Genomic DNA, 23,251 nt, shown 5'->3' on the forward strand with positions numbered 1-23,251 from the left:
GAGGCTCCAAGAGAGCTGGGGAGGGACTTTTGCCAAGGACTGGGAGTGCCAGGATGAGGGACAATGGCTTTGAGCTGGTAGAGAGGAGATTGAGACTGGAGATGAGGAAGAAATTGTCTGTAGTGAGGGTGGGGAGACCAGACAGGTTGCCCAGGGAGGCTGGGGCTGCCCTCTCCCTGGAGGTGTTCAAGGCCAGGCTGGATGAGGTTGCTTGAGCAACCTGGACTGGGGGCAGGTATCCCTGCCCAAGGCAGGGGGTTTGGAGTAGATCATCTCTGGGGTCCCTTCTAGCCTGAGCCATCCTGTGATTATGATTTTATGCTTCCCTGCCGTGCCTTGGCTCAGAGCTTTAGGAAGGCTTTTTGATGCCTTCATTCCAGGTTGGTTTATTTTTCTGTGTGACCTGAAGTCTTCATTTCCTAAGTTTATAAGTTCTAAGTTGCTACATCCTACATGGAAGGCTCTTTCTGCTGAATATCCTTGTGTGAAATGTATATTTGTGTTGCATGGCCTTCATCAGGCAGTGGTAGCCAAGGGGATGTATGGAGAGCAAATTGCCCCCGCAGGGAGGGCAGGCAGGTGACAGCGCCAGAGGGTTGATGGAGGGGAAAGAGATGCAGACTCATGCCCCACAAACACACAGCCCTTTGAGCACACTGCTGGAGTCTGGAGCTTGACTCCTCTCATCTCTCTCCAGCTGAGATGTCACCCACTCTCCATTTCCAGTCAGGAGAGAGAGAAAACTGTCCCAGGGCTTGATTCACCTACAACTTCAGATGTGTGCCTTGGAATGGATCATAGAAAGATGGAGTAGCTTGAGTTGGAAGGGACCTTAAAGATCATCCAGTTCTAACCCCCCTGCCATGGGCAGGAACCCCCCCACACCAGCCCAGGTTGCTCAAGGTGTCATCCAACCTAGCCCTGAGCACCAGGGAGGGGACAGCCACAGCCTCCCTGGGCAACCTGTTCCAGCGTCTTCCCACCCTCATAGTAAAGAACTTCATCTGAATGTCTAATCTCCATCTACCCTGCTCTAGTTTCAAACCATTGCCCTAAGTCCTGTTACCACAGGCCCTTATGAAGTCCCTCCCCAGCTTTCTTGTAGCCCTCATCAGATACTGGAAGGCTGCCCTAAGGTCTCCCTGGAGCCTTCTCTTCTCCAGGCTGAACAGCCCCAGCTCTCCCAGCCTGTCCCCATAAGGGAGGTTCTCCAGCCCTCTCATCATCTTCATGGCCTCCTCTGGACTTGCTCCACCAGTTCCATGTCCTTCTTCTGTTGGGTGGTCACCAAAACTAGGCACAGTACTCCAGGTGGTGTGTCAGGAGAGCAGAGGAGAGGGAGAGCATCACCTCCCTCATCCTCCTGGCCATGGTGCTCTTGATGCAGCCCAGGCCAGGGCTGGCTTTCTGGGATGCCAGCACAGAGTGAAGGGAGTCACGTCTGAGCTGTGGAGGTATTTACTTTGTAGAAATCTGGAGCTGGGTGAGAGAAATTCCAGGCAGAAAGCCTGTTGCAGAAGACAGACATTAATATATTTTTATTAGCAATAGCTTCGCTGCTTCTGCTGCCAAGAATCACAGATTGGGGAAAGGTGTGCAGGGTTCGACCCCCAGCCCCTCTTCACTCTGAATTTTAAAGGCTTTCTTTATGCTGTGAAGCAGCTCATGAAGATACCAGACAAAGAGGTGAGGCTGCTGGCAGCCTTGAAGTCCACAGTGTTCAAGCTACAAAGCAGCCACCAAGTGTTTAACAAGCAGTGGGAAGGGAGCAACGGGAAGTGCTGAGCTGCTCTGTGGCCTTCATTTCAGCCGCCAGAGAGTGAGTGGCTGCATTAAATATGATCATAGAGTCCCAGACCAGATTGGGTTGAAGGGTCCTTTAAAGGTCATCAGTCCAAGCCCCTGCAGCCAGCAGGGACATCTGCAGCTAGAGCAGGTTGCTCAGAGCCTCAAACATAGAATACATAGAATACATACATAGAATAAACCAGGTTGGAAGAGACCTTCAAGATCACCGCGTCCAACCCATCAACCAATCAAACACCACCCAAACAACTAACCCACGGCACCAAGCACCCCATCAAGTCTCCTCAACAATCTCACCTGGGATGGTTCCAGGGATGGAGCATCTCCCACCTCTCTTGGCACAGGCTCTCACCACCCTCAGTGTCAACCATTTCTCCCTTCTCTCTGCTCCAAATCTCCCTCTTTGAGTTCAAACCATCACCTCTTGTCACAACAGCCCCTGGTCAAACCTCTGTCCACAGCTTTATGACTGAAGCTTTAAGTGCTGAAAGGCCACCAGAAGGTCTCCCTGGAGCCTTCTCTTCTCCAGGCTGAACAACCCCAACTCCCTCAGCCTGGCCTCACAGCAGAGGGCTTCCAGGCCTTGGGTTATTTTTGTGACCCCTTATAATTTGTTTTAAGTTTTTAACCCTTGTCTCATGACCTCTTCAGAGATGTTGTGTGAAGCAGCTGATGTAACACAGGTGAGCACATGGACTAGGCACAACAACCCTTCAGCATTTTGCTTCATTATCTTTTTCCCAGTGCAGTCTAAGTTTAAGATTCCCCTGGATTTTAACTTTGCACAAAGTGGTTCAGAGTACACCTTAGTATCACAGTATCATCACCTGACAGTGCTGTGATTGCACTTCCCCACAGGCATGAGATTCACAGACTCACAGATTGCACTGGGTTGGAAGGGACCCTCACAGGTCATCTTGGCATTTTGGGGTGTTGTTAGGCTGCTGCCTGCTCTCCCTTCAGCTTCCACCTGAGAGCAGCCTTCCAGCAGCTAAAGGGGCTCCAAGAGAGCTGGGGAGGGACTTTGGACAAGGGCTGAGAGTGCCAGGCTGAGGGACAATGGCTTTGAGCTGGGAGAGGGGAGATTGAGACTGGAGATTGGGAAGAAATTGTTGAGAGTGAGGGTAGGGAGACACTGGCACAGGTTGCCCAGGAAGGCTGTGGATGTCCCCTCCCTGGAGGTGTACAAGGTTGGATGAGGCCTTGAGCAACCTGGGCTGGTGGGAGGTGTCCCTGCCCGTGGCAGGGGGGTTGGAAGTAGATGATCTTAGGGGTCTCTTCCAACCCAAACCATTCTATGATTCTATGTTCTCTGATAGTGGTTGCAGGCATCCTCCCAGCTCCCCCCAGGTCCTGTTGTGCTTAGCCACAGATGCAAGACCTGTGGTGATTTATTACTGAAGTTTATGAAAAGGACACAGCCTGCTAATAAAACTATTTTGGTTTCCTATTGCTAATTCTGACTTGAAAGAGGGAATATGAGCTGACAAAATGGTGCAATTTTCTTTAGTGGGAAGCAGAAATGAGGTAATGCAATTAATGCAAAGGGCAGCAGAAGCTTCTGGTAGAGCTTTGCTCATGGGAAATACTGCTTGCAATAAAATTCACTGCTGCATTATTGCCTGGCTTCACAGGGCACTGCACTTGTGCTGTGTCAGTCCAAACACTCACTGCTGATGTTAGAACCTGGAGAGTTTGAGGAGTTGCTAATTGCTCTTTAAGATCCTAGATTTGGAAGAATCACAGGATCACAGCCCACAGGATGTTAGGGGTTGGAAGGGACCTCTGGAGATCTTCAGGTCCAACCCCCTGCCAGAGCAGGAGCATGGAATCCAGCACAGGTCACACAGGAACACATCCAGACAGGGCTGGAAAGGCTCCAGAGAAGGAGACTCCACAACCTCTCTGGGCAGCCTGCTCCAGGGCTCTTTCACCCTCACAGGGAAGAAGTTCTTCCTCATGTTGAGGTGGAATCTCCTGTGCTGGAGTTTCCATCCATTGCCCTTTGTCCTATCCCAGGGTGCAACTGAGCAGATCCTGTCCCTGTCCCTTCCTTCCTGGCCCTCAGCCCTCAGCTATTGATAGACATTGATCAGATCCCATCTCAGCCTTCTCCTCTCCATACTAAACAGCCCCAGGGCTCTCAGCCTCTCCTCCCCAGGCAGTGCTGCAGTCCCTTCAGCATCCTTGGAGCCCTCCCTTCGACTCTCTCCATCAGATCCCTGTCCCTCCTGAACTGGGAAGCCCAGAGCTGGATGCAATATTCCAGGTGAGGTCTCACCAGGGCAGAGTAGAGGGGGAGGAGCACCTCCCACAACCTTCCAAGTTGTTTGTTTATCCTCAGGTCATACCAGAGGGAATGTGGCAGTGTTTGGTCTCTAGAAGAGCACAAGAGCTGCCATTGTCCAGCCCCATCCAGGCCTTGTTCTCAGCTGCTCATGATGTAGCCCCATTTAAGACTGAACTTCAGGTTTAAGATAGTTTTTGACTAATGAGGATGAATCCTGGGTTCAGTTTTAGGTCCTTCAAGAATGCCAACAGCATCCTGGGCTGGAACATCCTGGCTTGGCCAGCAGGACCAGGGCAGTGATCATCTTTCTGGACTCAGTACTGATGAGGCTGCACCTTGGATCCTGGGTTTGGTTTTGGGCCCTTCACTGCAAGGACATTGAGGGGCTGGAGTCCAGGGAAGGGCAACAAAGGTGGGGAAGGGTCTGGACAACATGTCTGGGGAGGAGCAGCTGAGGGAACTGGGGGTGTTCAGTCTGGAGAAGAGGAGGCTGAGGGGAGACCTCACTGCTCTCTGCAGCTCCCTGAAAGGAGGCTGCTGTGTGGTGGGGGTTGGGCTCTTCTCCTAAGAAGCAAGTGATAGGACAAGAGGAAATGGCCTCAAGCTGCACCAGGGGAGGTTTAGGTTGGACATCAGAAGAAACTTCTTCCCCAAAAGGGTTCTCAAAGCCTGGCACAGGCTGCCCAAGGAGGTGGTTGAATCCCCTTCCCAGGAGGTGTTTCAAAGAGGCAGAGATGTGGTGCTGAGGGCTGTGGCTGAGCACCAGACTTCACAGAGTTGGAGAATGGTTGTCTCAATGATCTTGAAGATCTTTTCCAACTGAGATGATTCTGTGACTCTACAGAAGGGGAGGGGTTGGAAGACGATCCAGTCCAATCCCTCCAGACATTATTCAATGTTTCTGGTGTCATTAGTTTGATTATTTCTTCCTTGGCAAGTCCAAGGCCATGTGCAGCATGAAGTGTTCTCTTTAAGCAACAGGGATCTGGGGCCAAATCCAGCCTCAGAATGACTGCACTGAAATGAATGGGCAAATTGTTTGGGAAACTTTCCTGTTTATCTGTGTACCTACTGCTGACACTGCCAGAGCCCCCAGCCAGAGGTCTGGGTGCCCAGGGGACACTGTTAAAAATAGTCAACCAGCCTGGCAGTTCAGTTGGAACAAGGAGGAAAACTGCAGCTGGACAGAGGCCTGGCAGCCCTAAGTGTGAGGGAAAGGCTGAGAGCTGAGTTTGTTCAGCCTGGAGAAGAGATGGCTCAGGGGAGTCCTTATCACCATGGACCAGCACATGAAGGGTGGCCACCAGGAAAAGCCAAGGGGTGATGGACAAGTTACTGCTGAGGACATTCCCATTGGACTTCACAAGAAAACGTTTGCCCATGAGAGCAGGCAGGCATTGGAATCATCTCCCAAGGGCAGCAGTGGAGTCCCCTCCACTGGGCAATTTCAGACTCAGCCTGCCAGGGTGCTGAGCCAGCTCATTACAACTGCACCATCACCTAGAAGGGTTGGAGCAGATGCTCCTTGAGGTCCCTTCCAAGCTGGCATTCTGGGATCCTGTGTGAACTGAGTGGGCCTGGACTCCCCTCTGCTCTTGTACTCATGATGTAAATGGGGCTGTGCAGGGTAACCTGGAGCAGTGGGTGAGCAAGTGGCAAAGGTCCAAGGGTGCCACCTCATCCTCTGCTGCAGGATGGGTGCTGTGGCAGCTGCAGCCCTGGGGAGGTGGAAGAAGAAATTGGGTACTGCTTTGCATGGGGTTTTAGTCACAGGACCATGGAATTGTTTTGATTAGAAGAGGCCTTTGAAATAATCAAGTCCAACCATTAACACAGCACTGCCAAGTCCATCACTAAAACTTCAGTACCACATCTATATGGCTTTTAAATCCCTCCCATGGATGAGGACTCCACCACTGCCCTGGGCAGACTGTTCCAGGCCTTGACAACCCTTCCAGGGAAGAAATTGTTCCTGATGTTCAATTTAAACCTCCCCCTGCACAACTTGAGGCTATTTCCTCTCATCCTGTCACTCATGAGGGAGCAGAGCCCAACCCTCACCTCACTGCAGCCTCCTCTCAGGGAGCTCTAGAGAGCAATGAGGGCTCCCCTCAGCCTCCTCTTCTGCAGGCTGAACACCCCCAGCTCCCTCAGCTGCTCCTCCCCATCCCTGTTCTCCATACCCTTCCCCAGCCTCATTGCCCTTCTCTGGACCTGCTCCAGCCCTTCAGTGTCCCTCTTGGAGGGAGGAGCCCAAAACTGAAGCCAGGAGTGGAGCACCCAGCAACTCCTCTCCCCGAGCGCCGCTCGCCGGGGCCGCGTGCTGGTGCGGATTACTCACGGCTGGCTGGGATTTCTGTTCCCAACATATTGTTTGACAAATGTCAATTCTGGAGGAGAAAAAAAAAAATAAAATAATATTCCACTAATTTCTTTGAGACCAAGTTTCAGATTTAACTCTGAGCAGATGCTCTCTCTAAAATTAGCAGCACGATGCCTCGTGCCTGCGACTTCCCAGGACATGTGTCTTCAATGTAAGTGTTGGAAGAAGAATGAAACTGCAGAGGGATTTTGGGGGTAATTGAAGATGCTCCCACATGCTTTTGAAAAGTGTAATGAGCACTGGGAGCTTTGGAGTTCAGGAATGCTGGTATTAGTCCCGTCTTGCAGATGTGGGAAAGCGAGATCATAGAATGACAGAATAGATCCCTCCAAGCTCATCCAGTCCAACCTTTGACCCAGCACTGCAAGGTCACCACTAAACCATGTCCCTAAGTGCCAGGTCCACAGGCTGCTTAGACACCCCCAGGGATGGTGACTGGTTCCAGAACTGCCCTGGGCAGGCCATTCTAATGTTTGAGAAGCCTTTCCTCTGGATGCAACCGTGGTTTGCCTTCTCCTTTCCCCCTCAATCAGCAGCTCTAGCAGTGGTGAGTATGGAAAAGCTGCAAGTCAAGATCCAGCTTTTGACCTTCATTACTCCATTTTAACAGCAGGGAAGAGAGGGATGAGTTAGGGACCAGCTGGAAGCATGCAGAGCATTGGGAGGGTCCTCCAAGGAGGTTGGTCCACAGGCTGCTTAAACACCCCCAGGGATGGTGACTCCACAACCATTCCAGTGTTTGAGAACCCTTTCAGTGAACACTCCTCCTAATGCAACCCAGGACACGGTTTGCCTTCTCCTTTCCCACTCAAACAGCAGCTCTAGCAGTGGTGGATATGGAAAAGCTGCAAGTCCTGACCCAGCTTTTGGCCTCCATTACTGCATTTTAACAGCAGGGAAGAGAGAGATGAGTTAGGGACCAGCTGGCAGCATGCAGAGCACTGGAGGGTCCTCCGAGGAGGTCGGTGCTGGGGAGTGCTGTGCAGCAGCAGAGATGCTCAGTTGTGGGTCCCTCACTCCAGGAAGAGCATGGAGTTGCTGGAATGGGTTCAGAGATGGGTGACAAAGCTGGTGAATGGTCTAGAAAGCAGGGCTGGTGAGGAGCAGCTGAGGGAAGTGGGGAGTGTTCAGCCTGGAGGCTGAGGGGAGACCTCATTGCTCTCTACAAGTCCCTAAGAAGAGGCTGCAGTGAGGTGGGACTTGGTCTTTTCTCCCTAGTAACAAGTGACAGGACAAGGCAAAATGGCCTCAGGTTGCACCAGGGGAGTTTAGGTTGGACATCAGAAGAAACTTCTTCCCTGAAAGGGTTCTCAAAGCCTGGCACATCCCTGGAGGTGTTTCAAAGAGGCAGAGCTGTGGTGCTGAGGGCCATGGCTTAGCACCAGGCTTGGCAGAGTTAGAGAATGGTTGGAGTGCTGCAAGGTTTTGTCCAGCCAAAATGATTCTGTGATTCTATGGTGGAAAAACCTGAAATACTGGGGGGGGGAGGGGAGGGAAACAACCAAACACAACCAAACAAAACCCCAAAAGCCAGAAACAGGAGTGGGCAGAGTTTCAAAGAGGCCTTTTCAGGCAGCAGGTCATTTGTGCACACCCTGGGCCAGGCTGAGGTGAACAGGGGTGGGTGAAGGATGGGCAGGCAGCACAACCAGTTTGAACACCGTGGGGAGGAAGAGTCTGACTTTGAAACAGGGAGTGAGCTGTGGTTGTTTTAACCATCATCTACCAAGGACAGTCCCTCTCCTGACTCAGTGCTGGTTTCTAACAAAGGATTTCCACAAAGCTCCCCTCCGTGGCCTGAACTTCACCCCATGTGCTGTCCCTGTAGTGGGAAGAGGATCCTCAGGGGAGCCTGACCCTTCATTTTCTCATTTAAGCCAAACCACACTCTTCCACCTAAGAAAAGCCACCACCAGGCAAACACCTTGCTGCTGACCACCTTGAGTGGCCACATTTGTACCCATCCAGGGGAAAAACACTGTGCTCTTTTTTGGGTGCTGGAGGACAGAGGTCACCTCCGTGACTGGGAGGAGAGTGTTTGGTGCGATGGGGAGAGTTAAAATGCTGCTTGAAAAGAAAGGAGTTTAAAAATCAGTAGGTTTGGGTGGGTTTTTCTGATTAACATCTTGAGCTTGCCCCTGCTTGGTCCTTTGTGGTGCATGTTAACAGCAACATTAGCAGTGTGCTGCTATTTTGAGTTCTTCCTGGGGATGCATCTTGCGAGGAGAGAATGTTTCTGATAGCAGAGGTGCTGGAGCCTCTCACAGACACACTGGGTGCCTGTGCCCTTTCAGACTGGAAGGTGAGATTTTATTAAGTGCTTCTTGCATCCCCATGTGCAAAGAAAGGAAGGAAGATTGTAGGTGGGTCAGGAGGAGATGGTGTTCTCTGTCTGGCCCAGTAAAATCATCACTGTTGTGAGGCTGCTGCAGGAATCTGAGGCACAGACGCAACTGCTGAGCTGTAACTGATTTTTGCCCTGTTGTGGCAGTGGAGTAAAAGAGAGACTTTGGTGGGCAGCTTTTGCTCCTGATTAGGGTGGTTTTCCCTCTGTACTTCTGTCCATGCTCCTGTGAGCTGTATTCTATGACATCTCCAACCAAATGCTCAATTCCAGTTGGAAGAAGGCTGCCTTTGCCACATCCAGTCCCTTCCATCACCGCGGTGCTCTTGCTCAGTCCGGGTTGCATCAAGTGACAGACCTGCTTTTATGGCTCTTGGCCCATCAGAGCTGGTCCATGCAGAACTCTGGATGTGATTTGCTCTCTGGCTAGGAGCAAACTGGATGCTCAGCTGGGGCTGGAACCCCAGTGACTGGGACAGAGCTGCTCTAATTGCAGCCAGGGGTGTGTGGAAGTTGTCTGCAGGAGGAAACACTCCCAAATCCAGTGTTTATCAAGTGAGGTTTGGGAGGGTAGAGGCCACTCCACATGCACTGGTTGAGAGTCCTTGTGGGCCTGTAACCATATCCAGTGTCTGGCTGCATCTGGACAATTCCTTAGAGACCTTAAGCAACCACACCTGCTTACACCAAGTGACTTGGGCTGAGGGTTGGGGAGGGAAACTGGGGCAGCATGGGACCCAAATCAAACAAATCAAACTAGGAAGCAGTTTCCCATCACACTCTAATGCTCATGTTTGTCTGGAATGTGAGAAGCTGCAACTGGGTGTGAAATGAGGCTATTGAGGAAATAATTTGCTCATAGAAAGTGTGAGTGTTACACAGCATGTTCCTGGGGTTACAGAGTCATAGACTGCATTGGGTTGGAAGGGACCCTTAAAGGTCATCTTGTCCAACCCCCCTGATGGCACCAGGGACACCTCCAACTAGAACAGGCCACTCAAGGCCACATCAAGTCTGATCTTGAATGTCTTCAGGGATGAGGCCTCCACCATCTCTGTGAAACCTGTTCCAGTGTCTCACCAACCTCGTTGTGCAGAATTTCCTCCTGGTGTTCAACCTAAATCTGCCCTGCTCCTGTTCCAAACCATTGCCCTTCGTCCTACCACCCCAGGCCCTTCTATTCAGTCCCTCCTCAGCCTTCCTGTAGTTCCCCTTCAGATACCAAAATGCTGCTCTGAGGTCTCCCTGAAGCCTTCTCCCAACTCTGCCAGTCTGTCCTCAGAGTAGAGGTTCTCTAGCCCCCGATCATCTCTGGGGCCTCCTCTGGACCCTCTCCATCAGGTCCACATTGTTCTTGTATTAGGCATCTCATATCTGGACCCAGCACTGCAGGTGAGATCTCCCCAGAGCAGAGGGGCAGGATCCCTCTCTCCATCTCTGGCCACACTGCTCTGGATGCAGCCCAGGCTGCCCTTGGCCTTCTGTGCTGCCAGTGCCCATAGCTGGCTCTTGCCCAGCTTCTCACCCCCCCCAGCACCCCTAAGTCCTTCTCTGCAGGGCTGCTCTCAATCTCATCATCCCCCAGCCTGGATTGGTCTCAAAGATTGCCCCAGCCAAGGCGCAGGACCTTGCACTTGGCCTTATTAAGCCTCATGAGATTATCAGCAAAAGCATTTGAGCACCAAAAATCATTTGGGGGCTGCAGTTTACTCGGAGTTTGCTCTGTGGCTGGTTGGAAACAGGCCAGACTGGTGTTCCAGTAGCAGGTTTCCAGTCATAAATTCCCCTGCAAAGCTGTTTTCTGAGTGAAACAAGAGCTCTGTTGATGCTCACCCCCAAAAGCACATCTTGCTAAGTTCATCTGGCTGCCAGTGTAATTCTTTCCATCACACAGACCTCACATCATTGTTACTTCATCATTGGGTGACTCTTTTTTTTTTTTTTTTTTTTTGGCTTCACTCTGACTTTGGAAAGTTTGGAATCAGAGAGGAATTTTGTGGCACTTGGGGACATGGTTTAGTGGCCACGGTGGTGGTAGGTTGATGGTTGGACTCGATGATCCTAGAGGGTTTTTCCAACCCAAACAAATCTGGTGAGACCCCACCTGGAGCTCTGTGTCCAGTTCTGGAGCCTCTGAGCCAGGAAGGATCTGGAGGTGCTGGAAGGTGTCCAGAGAAGGGCCACGAGGATGAGCAGAGGGCTGCAGCTGCTCTGCTATGGAGACAGACTAAGAGAGTTGGGGTTGTTCAGTCTGGAGAGGAAAAGGCTCTGAGGAGACCTAATTGTGTACTTCCAGTATCTGAAGGGGGCTCCAAGAAAGCTGGGGAGGGACTTTTGAGGGTGTCAGGGAGTGATAGGACTGGGGGGGGGGGATGGAGCAAAACTAGAAATGGGTAGATTGAGATTGGATGTTAGGAAGAAGTCCTTGGCCATGAGGGTGGTGAGAGACTGGCACAGGCTGCCCAGGGAGGTGGTGGAAGCCTCCTGCCTGGAGGTTTTTGCAGCCAGGCTGGATGTGGCTGTGAGCAACCTGCTGTAGTGTGAGGTGTCCCTGGCCATGGCAGGGGGTTTGGAACTGTCTGATCCCTGAGCTCCCTTCCAACCCTAATAATTCTGATTCTATAGACTTGTTAATAGTGGTTTGGTTGAGTTGTTTTGGTTTGGTTTGTTGGGTTGTTTGGGAGGGGAGGGAAGGGGATGTTGGTTTATGTTCTTTTTTTACCTGATGATTTTTCATGCAGCCTGCATTAGTAGAGGAGGCTTGAGGTGCAGTTTAGCTAGGATGGCTGTGCCAGCTTCGGGGTAGAGCTGCTGTCACCTCAGAATGTTTTACCAGGGACCCCATATAGTAACAACCTATTATCAGGGATATACTGATGGGCAAAATAAATCATCTGGGCAAGAGTTCCCATTTTGGCCAGTAAAATCCTGCCTGCAACAGGGTCTGATGACTACAGAACCAACACAAAACACTGTGGTGAATGTGGAAATGTATTTTAAACGTGAACACAGCCTGGGGTGCCAAGGCCACTCTTTTTTGCTATCTTCTCCCCCTCCCAGATGCTTCTTCCCAGCTGCCTGGCTGCAAACTCAGGGTCACCTCTGTCCTCGGCTGGCAGAGCCAGGATCCCACTCGGGAGCTGGGAGAAGCGCCACGGGAGCCCCTTTGGCCATCACCACGTGGAAAAGGTGGATCACCACGTGGATATCGCTGCCAGAGCGTTTTGCTTTGCCTGCTAGGCGCAGCGCTAGCGCTCCTAGGAAGGAGTACTTTGTCTCCCCCTCTCAGCGCATGGGCTCCGGCTCTCCGTGTGCTCCGACACTGAGAACTTAAAAAAACCCCAAACAAAACAAACAAACCAAACCAAACAACCCCCCCCACACACGCAAAAAAAACCCCAACCAACAAACAAACCCTAAACGCCAAATAAACAAAATTAATCAGAAAAGAAAAAAAGTGAAAATGCACGCAGAAAAATGAGAACAATAAAGAGATAAAGAAAATGGGGGGAAAGGGAAAAGGAAAAGAGGGGAAAAAATGAAAGAAAAAGAGGTTAAGAGGAAAAGAAAACAAGAAAGAGATAAAGAGGGTGGGGGAAAAAAGGGGGGGAGAGGAGGGGGGAGAGAGGGCGCGGGAGAAAGAAAAGTGTTTCGGGACCCCGTCTGGCAGTTTGGGCGGTGCAGGGTATCTCTGTTGTGGCCGCGGAGCTGCCGGCGCCGAGCGCTGCTCCAGTTCCGCACCCGCGGATGGCTCCGTGCGCGGCGGGGGCCGTGGCCGGGGAGATCGGAGCGTCCCTGCGCTGGGACCCAGGCGGGAGCGGGCTGGCCTCGGCCGCCCCCGGCTCTGCCCTGCGGGGCGTGCTCGGAGATCCCCACCGGGGTACTCCTGGGTCGTCCCGGGCCAGATTCACTCTCTCTCCACCGCGGTGGCCGCGGCTCTGTGTCCCCCCTCCCGCTCCCAAGCTGCAGCCGCCGGCGTTCTCGGGCTGCTCCTGACGTCCCCTCCCGCCCTGCACGATGCCGGGGGGGCTGCTGCGGGAAGCGCCTGGATCAGCGCCGGGAGTGGGGGAGCGGGAAGAGCCGGGACAGATGGGGAGGGGACGAGGAGGAGGAGGTGAAGGAAGAGGAAGAAGGGAAGGAGGCAGCGGGGCGGCAGCGCTGCCACCATCCGTGTGCGTCTCCCCTTCCCCGAGCCCCGGGGCTGCCGGGTTCCCCCCTCCCTCCAGCTGCTGCAGGCAAGAAGCCGCTTTTGTGATGGAAAGCGCTGGCGTTTGGGGTGGTGAAGGGGGGGAACGAACCATCTCCGTCCCGCGGCTGCTGCTGCACGTCCCCTCTCCGCTCCCCCCCACCCCCACCCCCCCCCACCCCCCCCCCCACCCCCCCCCCCCCCCGCCAAGGCCCCTGCGTGGGCAGCCGGGAGCGGGCAGCGGGGGCTGAAGGATTCCCTTGTCCCTGGCCGGAGCCGCAGCAGCTGCTTGACAACAGGAAACAATGTGGAGTGAATGGAAAAAAGGGGGAGGCGCTGCCTGAACAACTTCCCTTGACATCACTGCCCAAATAAGGAGCTTGAAACCAACCTTTTCTATCGCAGCCCGGCAGAAGATTCCCCCCCACCCCCCCCTCCACACCTCCCCCGGAGCCCCAGGGCCCGGCCCCGCTCCCCGGGCAGAGTCATGGCAGAGCCGCGGCTGCAGTGCCCGGGGCAAGTGCAGGTAACGGATCCCATCGCTGCCTTCCAGCCGGTCGCTGGGGGGGTGCTGGGGGGGGAGGGTGTTGCGTGTGGCTGAGGGGGTGAGGAGTGCGTGTGGCGCTTTACAATCGATGTGGCTATTAGTGAGTTATTGCTGGGGACAGCCCCGCTCGGTGCGCGGAGGGCAGCGCGGCCGAGGAGGTGTAATTAAGAGCGGTGGTAGCGCAATTAAGAGCGGTGGTAGCGCACGGGCAGTGTCTCGCTGATGAGGTCACTGCAGTGAGTAAATTGGGAGTTACTGGGTGTCGGGCTGCTGCTCCACACTGTAAACACGGAGAGGGGTTGTTGCTCTTGATCTGTCGCCAGACAGACCGGGAGCCTGCGCTGGCACTGCCAGAAACTGCAGCTCCGCTCTTAATTGGCAGCCACCGCTAATTAAGGTCCTGCGAGCTTGGGGACTTTCTCTGGCTGCAGCATGTCTGGCTGGCTGGCGGTCTGTCTGGGACGGATTTCCTCCTTATCACTTGCACAGGAAAGCAAGTGGGGAGCAGAGGGGTTGTTCTCGGGGCGACACGTGATGTGAGTAAAATCCCTGCCCGGGCTCCTACCGAACTGCCTTTCCCATCCCAGAGTCTAGGGGTCTGCTGGGCTTCTGCAGGCAGGTGAGGAGGGTGGACCCGAGGGATGCAGAGTACCTGGGGCTGACCCTGTGTGTGTTTATCCCTTTTCATTGTTGCAGTGGTTGAGGTGGTGCTGGTTAGCACCTGCCCATCAGAATGGATCTGAGGCAGCTTTAAAAATGCACGGAGTCTGGGGAAATGGGCACTGAGGGTTTAAGCTTCTTGATCTGGGCACAAACTCGAACAGAAGAAGTTCCATCTAAAGATGAGGAGGAACTTCTTTATTTTAAGGGTGACAGAGCACAGGAGCAGGTTGCCTAGAGAGGGCGTGGAGTCTCCTTCTCTGGAGACATTCAAAACCTGTCTGGATGTGTTCCTGTGTGACCTTCTTTAGGTGAACCTGCTTTGGCAGGGGGTTGGACTTGATGATCTCCAGAGGTCCCTTCCAACTCCTACCATTCTGTGATCCTCCTCGGTGGAAGTTAATAACCCTTGTGGCCACCCAGGGGTGAGAGCAGGGGCACTGAGCTGCTCCATGCAAACATGGAGGTTGTTATCCTGGGAAAAGGCACCGTGCATGGTTTGATTTTCCTCCTCCTCATTCTTTACCTCGCTGGCCAGCCATGGGGAGAGCTCCTGGCACTTTTAGCCAGTGCCACTGTTGGGTGGAAATGGCTGGGGCAGCTGACACGGTGATTGATGGTGTGAGCAATACAATCCAAACCCTGCTTGGCGGCGGGAGGACAACCTGGAGCTTCCAGGCTTCTAGTTTCCCTGATGTTGAAAGATTAGCAGGGTCAGCATGCAGGGACAGTTTTAACCTTTGCTTTCTGGATGTCTTGAGAGCCTCTTGCCGTAGCTCCCATCTCTCTGGTTTCAGTGGTCCCCTAGAAGCTGGTTGAAGGTTGCCATTTCTCACAATCTTGGTGCTTCAGGAACTTTTCATTCTGATTCTTGCAGGAGAATGTTCAGAGTGAGTGTGCCCAGTAAGAACAGGTGAGGTGTGTGAGGGGTGGGACATTGTGGTTCTTACTTGGCTTACAGGTGCCAAGAGGCTCCGAAGTCCTCTTTGTGAGCCTCCTTGTCCCCATCCCTTTCTTCCCTTGGCAGACCCCTTTAAAGGATCCTGGAGATATGATTTCTTTTATCTCTAGAGATGGATCGGTGGAGGATGCAGAGGTGCTGGTGCAGGAGATGGTTGAGGTCGATATGTGCTGTCCCGACTCGCTTCTGAGAAGAAAAGCCTCCTGCCTTCAAGGCTTGGTGTCAGGCTTCTCAGACTGGTGAAGGGTTCACTGCAGCCTTTAATAAGGAAAGGGAAAAGAAAATCTGTAGAGGACTTGTGCAAACTCTGCATCAAAGGAAAAACTTCCAGGAGTTACTGGTTGATTAATTAATGAATGTGTTAGCACCAAACTGCTTGCAGCAGGTCTGGGCTTTGTGTCCTTTGGGACACGTTCAGCACAGGCAGAAGTGTGGTGCAGCCCCTGAGAGATGCCTTTGAGGAGCCCCCTGTTCTCCTGGGGAAGCTCTGGCAGCACAGAGGAAGGGATTTTTTTCCCTGGGACTGACCATTTTCATCCTAATCCACAAGGAGCACTTCTAATTTCTCCGGGCAGGACACCATCCACTTTCAGAAACTTTTTTATGCCTTCCTGCAGCTTCTCTGCTGCTCTCTTAGCATCTTAACAAGGGACCCTCACAAGATTTCTCCCCCTCCCTGCCCTGTAGAGCGGTTACCCAGGTGCACAAGTGGTGGAAAAAGCAGAGGCAGGACCACAGGCTCTGCTCGTTTGGTTTTTCCCAGCCGAGCACAAGCACGTTCTGGCAGGCAGGGCGGAGGAGAGAGCAGAGCAGGGTGCGAGCAAACCCAGAAATGTTTGCAGTTTGCTCTCGAAAAACCCAGGGCAGCTGCTGGGAGAATGGCTCAGTGTTCGGAGGGTGTGAGCACGGTCGGATGTGGGGGACTACCGAGAGGATCCGGTGGGGTGAGTCCCCGGGGAAACGGTTTCGAAAATAATATTTATTCTGAAGTGCACAACAGAAGTGCTGTTGAGAAATCTTCCCCGGGCTGCGGGGATCGGGCGGCGCTGACCTGGGTGGTTCAGCAGCAACCGGAGAGAAGCGGGGAAGTGCAGCCCGGCTGGGGGAAATCACCGCTGCTGTCCTCTTGATTGGGTGGCAGGTCATTAATGAGGGGCTCCTGGGAACTCCCTCGCCCCTACGTCACTGGCAAAGCCCCATGGCCACCTCGGGGAGCTCCTTCTGCCATGGGAAAGCTGCTTTTCCTGCGGCTTCCTCCAGCTCTCCTCATCCCCGAGGTTCCTGCTGCCTCTGTGCTCTCGGAGCTCCCTGGCCACGTTTGGCTGCACATGTTGAATGCCAAAAGTGTTTCCACAGACTCCTCGTTTCTAAGGCGCTTTTAAAGCCTTTGGTTTCTTGGCAAAGCTAAAAACTTAGGGAGGAAAAAGAAAAAAAAACAGCCAACCAACAAAAAAAACCTCAACATGCACCCCCCCACCCCAACCCCAACAACCCTCTGGAAATGGAAAGCAATTTGTTTAAAATGTACATTCAGCACCATTGTCTCCACCTTTCAAAAGGCTGCTTGTTAGTAGGTCTTTATAGCTCTGCTGGGAGCTGCAGGCAGTTGGGCCAGTTAGGATGCAGGGAAATATTTCTTCTCTTTTCCATTCTGCCCATTACACTTCGCTGAATGCTTCCCACCTTCCCCTCCTTAATCCGGAACGCTTTCTCCCTGGTGCTCCCTCTCCTGGGCGCTCTGCTTGAGACCACCTTGCAAGAGGACAGTTGTGATTAGTGCTCCTGCTGTGCCACGACTTGAATCCCAAGGAGAAAAACAAAACAAAAAAAGGGTCCTTTCCAGGCCACCTCTGCATGGTCAGCAGGGATCTGAGCCTCTGTGCTGGTGCAGGCATCAGAATGGAGAGTTTGATCCTACCCAGGTCTAATTAAGTGCCTGCATAAGGTGAACCTTTTAATGAGCATCAAAAGACACATTGTGTGGTGGGGAGGGCCTGTTTTAGAGGGATGAGGGGATTATGCAGTCATTCAAAAAACATTTGGTGGAACTAAATGTGCAATAAATCCTCCTTATCCTCCACATTGCCTCATTTTCTTTGCAAAGCCCTGGAACAAGCCCAGCCCCTCCTCCTTAGGAAGTCCCAGCTGTGACTACCTCATGTACTGCTGGTTCCCTGTTGCCCACTTCTCTGAGCTTTCTGAGATGGTGGCCAGGGCTTGCAGTGCAGCAGGGCAAGGGGAGGAAATCAGCCATGCAGAGCTGGAGGAGGTGAGCAGGGATATCTCAGGATGGAAATCTGAGCAGCCTTTTCCCTGGGAGGACTGGTGACTAACCCATTAAATCCTAGAATCATGGAGTGGGTTGGGTTGGAAGGGACCTTAAAGATTATCCAGTTCCACTCCCCTGCCATGGGCAGGGACACCTCCCACCAGCCCAGGTTGCTCAAGGCCTCATTCAACCTGGCCTTGAACACCTCTAGGGAGGGGCATCCACAACCTCCCTGGGCAACCTGTGCCAGTGTCTCATCACCCTCTATGTTAAGAATCTCTTCCTGGTCTCCAGTCTAAATCTGCCCTCTTCAATCTTCAGTCCATTCCCTCTTGTTCTGTCAGGACAAGCCCTGGCAGGAGGAAAGGGAATGGATTGAAGCTTGAGGAGGGTGGATTTAGACTGGAAATGAAATGCACCTCGACGGTATTTCTGTAACCCCCTTTTCCTGTTGCTGTTGTTTGCATGGAAATTTTGGGTTGGGGGCAATTTCCTTCTGGGAACTGCTCAGCCAGTTTTAAACGGGGATGACTAAGAGGAGAACATGCATGAGATCAACTTTTCCAGCCTTCCCAAAACGGACTTGCTGTAAGCAAGGGCTGCTTCTTCCTCATTGCCTTGAAGCCTGGGTGCCCTCTCACGCAGGGCATCGCTGTGGGAGCCAGCAGGAGGGGGTCAGCCATGGGGGCAAACATCTTCAGCACTGTGGGAAACCTCACAACACAGCCATGTTCTGAGCCTCTCTTTTGTGCAAATGAGATTTTCAGTTCCAGCAGCTCCTCAGGCTCTGAATCCCAAGCTGCCTTTTCCACACCGCCTACCCAGACCTTCATTGTTCCTTCCTCAGACGGAAGGGTCACCTGCTCGTTAAAGTCTTATTCAGGCCTTGCAGCCCCAGGAGGCTTTGGGGTTTCAGTTATTTTGTTCTGCTTCTCCATCAGACCCCCAGGCCTTAGGCAGGAAGGGAAAGTGAGTCCAAAACTGGCTAGATCCAGCTGAATTCAGATCTGGGATTTGGGTTTCTCCACTAACGTTGCTCTCGGATGGTTGAGACCCGGAGGGGTTTGCTGAGCCTTCATTTGGTGGTGCGCTTCAAAGGGGAAACCTCAGGAGAATCCAATAAAAGTGAGCCTGGCCTTTTTCCCAGCAAACCTGGGTTTAAGTGTAGTAGTTCCCTGAAGTCTTTTCTGACACACTCCCAAGTCCAAGCTGGAATGCAGCTCCTACGTGGCTTCGATGGCCTCTCTGAAGAGCAGTTCATACCTTGTGGAACTCAAAAGGCACAAACAGACACAGCTGTTAACTCTCCAACCACCTATTGTCACTTTCCGTAACAGCTCCCAAAAGATGCAAGCCTCAGGTGTATGTGGAGTGGCCTCCTTCATCTTCAGGTGCAGGATTAGGTTGCCCAGGGAGGTGGTTGAGGCCCCATCCCTTGAGATGCTCAAAGGTGAGGCTGGACCTGGTCTAGTGGAGGATGCCCCTGCTGAGTGCAGGGAGGTTGGACTGGATGACCTTTGGAGGTCCCTTCCAACTCAAAGCACTCTATGATTCTTTTGTTTATAGCCTTGCCCATCATCAATGTCACAATGAGCCATCAGCCAGTGGTGACAAAGGGACCCAAGGGGTGCTCTGTTGAAAGCTGGTTCTGTTGCTGACTCAGGGTAGGGTATGGTCTTGGGACAAAAGTCCAAGAGATATGACTGGATAGGTGCTACCTAAAAGTAAGATAAGATGTGGACTGAATGCTTTAGAGGTCTGGCTTGCTGCTGGAAGTGGTGGCATGTCACCTCCAGCCAGTTCGCCTGGAGAAGGTCACTGAGTGGTTGCTGTTAGGTGGTGGGCTACAGGCTTCACAAAGTAGGTTGTAAAACTCAGAAGAACTTCTAGGAGCTTTCAGTGGGTTTAGGAGGAACACCCTGGACTTCTGCCTCAAGTTGCTGAGAGATGCCCAGGAGAAGGAGTCAGATAGAAAGTCTATCCCCATTCCCTCTGGCCAGGGTGAGGCAAGGAGGACCCCAGGGCAAGCAGCGAGTGACCCGAGGCCAAGGCAGTGGTTTGTCACTAACAGGAATGTCTCAGAGTTTTCCATGAGCCATCACTGACTCTTGAAATAGCTGCCCACGGGTTTCCTGTGTTGCCTCCTGCCCTTGATTCAGTTCTTTTGGTTTTCCTTAGCCTGTGGCCATTGAACAGCCTGAGGGGGGTCTGATCAGTGCTCAAGGGTGGAAGGGCAAGAGGCTGGGGCCAGACTCTTGTCAGTGATACCCAGTGGACAAGGGGCAGAGGGCACAAACTGGAAGCCAGAAGGTTCCATCTGAACAGGAGGAGAAACTTCTTTGGTGTGAAGGTGCTGGAGGCCTGGAGCAGGCTGCCCAGAGAGGTTGTGGATTCTCCTTCTCTGGAGAGATTCCATTCCTCCCTCTGGCCACTGTGATCCTGGGCAAGCTGCTGTGGATGCTCTGCTGGAGCAGGGGGCTTGGACTGGATGATGTCCAGGGGTCCCTTCCAACCCCTACAGTGTTGGGATTTGGGGATTCTGTGTTTTCTTTCTGGGGAGAATTACTAACAACAATTAAAGCTGTAGAAAAAAATACCAGCCAAACAACAACCCTGGAGATGGGGCTTCAACTGGATCAGTTGAAGAGAAATTGAGAATGAGGAAGTTTCATAGGGTGGCTGTGTTTCAGAAAGCACTGGGGTGGCTCCTGCCACCTGGAAAGCAAGAGCAGCTGCTGGGCTGGGTGGCCTGGGACTCAGTAACAGGCTGGTGATTTGCAGTTACCAGCCTGTTGCCACAGGGCTGTAAATCTGATCAAGTCCCTTGGAGGCACTGCAGCCACGCAGTGAGAGCAGCTGTGGAGGAACAAGAGGAGGGTGGTGATTAGCTGGCTGGGTGTGAGGAAGGATGGAGGGGTAGTGCCTGGGCCTTCAGGGGGTGCATCCTTCAGGAGGATGAGCGTTGCCTGGTGTTTCTGCAGTAGTTCTCCTTGTAAGAGCTGCTTCCAGCAGTTATTCTCTGCACACCTGAAAACAGCCAAGGGATTTCTTTAGGGAAATTGGAGGTCCCCTGGCATGCTAGATGGAGTTCTGGTCTAAAGCCCAGTTTCTGTTGTGGAGAATGTTTCTGGTAGAGGCAGGGCAAAGCCTTCTCATGTGTATTAGGACCCACCAAAAAGGTGCTGGGGTCTTTGCACATTTCAAAGCTACATTTCTCCATCTGAAGGGGACTTACAGGAAGGCTGTGGAAGGACTCTTCAGAAGGGGCTGTGGGGCAGTGGTTTAAAACTGGAGCAGGGGAGATTTAGATTGGACATCAGGAGGAAGCTCTGCACAATGAGGGTGGTGAAACACTGGCACAGATTGCTGAGGGAGGTGGTGGAGGCTCCATCCCTGGGGGCAGACTCGATGTGGCCCTGTGCAGCCTGCTCTAGTTGGAGGTGTCCCTGCTGCCTGCAGGGCGGGGGGGGGGGGGGTTGGACAAGATGCCCTTTGAGGGTCCCTTCCAACCCAATGCAATCTGTGAGTCTGTGGAGAGAAAAAAAAAAAAGGGGAGTAAAATTTTGGTTGTGTTTAAGTGAAAAACCCCCACCCAAACAGCTTCATTTTGGAGATGCAGAGTGGTGTGACTGAGGAACAAAACAGTGCAGTGGGAGGTCAGGCCAGAAGCAAGTGCAAAAATAGAGTTGTAGATACCTAGAGAAGAACGTGAGGCTTCTCTGAGCTGGAAGGGAAGTGGAGCTGGGTGTTTAATTACCTCCCACAAGCTTGCCCATCGTGCTCAGGTATTTCCTTCGTGACTTTCTCAGGCTAAAATTAACAAAACCCGAAGAGAAACCACTCTGCCCACTGCTTCACCACTCTGTTTATGGGAGAAAATTGGCTGAGACACAACAGTGTGACCACTGTAGTCTGGAATAAGTGTCCATTTCTTCTGGAGTTGAGGAGCTCTGCTGGAAGTTGTCCTGCATGAATTCAGAAGGGTTTCTGGCCCGTGTCCTTCAAGTGGAAAAATGAGTGCCTCAGTTCCCACTTCTGTAAAATGGGGTTAAAAATATTCTTCCCTCTCCCCTCCCCACCCCTCACCCCCCCCTTCCAGGAGTGTTGCCACACTCCCTCTGCAGCAGTTTGTCAAACACCACAGAGGTTTTGGGTTCCCCCCCGACCCCACCCCACCCCCCACTGGTGTGAAAAATGCTAAAGAAAAGCAAATTGATGCTATTGGAAATAATGTTTGAAGTGCTCCTTGCTGGAGCTCCAAATAATGATGGAAACACTCAGGGTGAAGAGTCACAGTCAGTCACAGCTCAGCAGCACTGAGGCAGGGGAAGCTTTTCCTGGTGGTGCCCAGCAGCCACTCAAAAAGCTGCCAAAATAGGTAAAAGACTTCTAAGAACGACCTGAAGTCCTCCCTGTGAGTAGGACACACCAGCAGCACAGGCTGGATCTCCACATTGTGGCATCCAGCAGAACTTCTGTGCACAGGAGAGAACTGCTGCTGCTTTTTCTTCGCTTTTTCATAGGGCAACCCCCCCCTCCACCTCCCCTCTCCCCACTCAGCTGTGCTTTGTGCACACTGGGGCTGGGGCAGGAGTGGAATTTCAGCATGAGAATTAGTCTTGGATGTTGTGCTCAAGGTTGCACTTTGGTGTTCTCCTTCAAGGAGGAATGTTGAGGAATGTGGGGCCTGGAGCATCTCTGTGAGGAGCAAAGGCTGAGAGCCCTGGGGCTGAGAGCCTGGAGAAGAGCAGCCCCAGAGGGGATTTGAGCAATGCTCAGCAAGAACTAGAGGCTGAAGGGGCAAGAAGCTGGGGCCAGACTCTTCTCAATGGTTCCCAGTGGACAAGAGGCAGAGGGCACAAACTGGAACCCAGAAGGTTCTATTTGACCAGGAGGAGAAACTTCTTTGGTGTGAGGGTGCTGGAGGCCTGGAGCAGGCTGCCCAGAGAGGTTGTGGATTCTCCTTCTCTGGAGAGCTTCCAAATCCAGCTGGGCATTGTGCTCCTGGGCGAGCTCTGTGCAACATGATCTAGTGTGAGGTGTCCCTGCCCATGGCAGGGGGTTTGGAACTAGATGATCCTTGAGGTCCCTTCCTCCCCTGACAATTCTGTGCTGCTGGGGGTGCCCTGCTTCAGCAGGGAGGCTGAACCGGATGATCCCCAGAGGCCTCTTCCAATCCCTACCAGTCTGAAATTCTCCGACTCTCTGATCTGAGAGTGTTCTACAGCAATGACTCAGTGGCTAATGAGTTTGCTGCCCTGGGTCCCACCACCACCACCAGGTAATCCTCTTTAATTCAGGTTGCTTTCATTAAACCCAAGCCCTCTCTGCTCTGCAAACCCTCTCTGCACGGCGCCGTTCGCGCTCGGGCAGAGGAGAGCGAGGAAGCTCTAAACCCGTTGCTGCCAGGCTGGGGTTTTTCACAACCCTAAGGCAGCACTGGGCTGGTTTTCTGCTGAAGCAAAAAAGCCTGCAGTGCTGGTTTTATTATGCATTATGCAGGGTTTAGGTCTTTAAAGAAGTTCAGGGAAAGTCCCAGCTGAGGTGTTGGCTGCCGAGGTGTTGGTTGCCGAATAGCCTCCGTGGAAAAAAAAAGTTGCTTTTTGCTTCTGCCTCTAATGCAGTGCTGCAGACATGGTCTGCTGCCTTCGTGGGCTGATCTGCCCTCCACCTGTAGGGGATTTGCTGCAAAGGTAGAAATACTTTGCCTTCGTGTTTGCATTCATCAGGATTGGGAATGATCTGGAGGTTGGGAGGCGGTGGAGCAAAATGTGAGAGCAGCACTTCAGAGGTGGGGTCTAGGTA

This window comes from Dryobates pubescens, chromosome 20 (assembly GCF_014839835.1).
Source record: "Dryobates pubescens isolate bDryPub1 chromosome 20, bDryPub1.pri, whole genome shotgun sequence".
Taxonomy (NCBI): Eukaryota; Metazoa; Chordata; class Aves; order Piciformes; family Picidae; genus Dryobates; species Dryobates pubescens.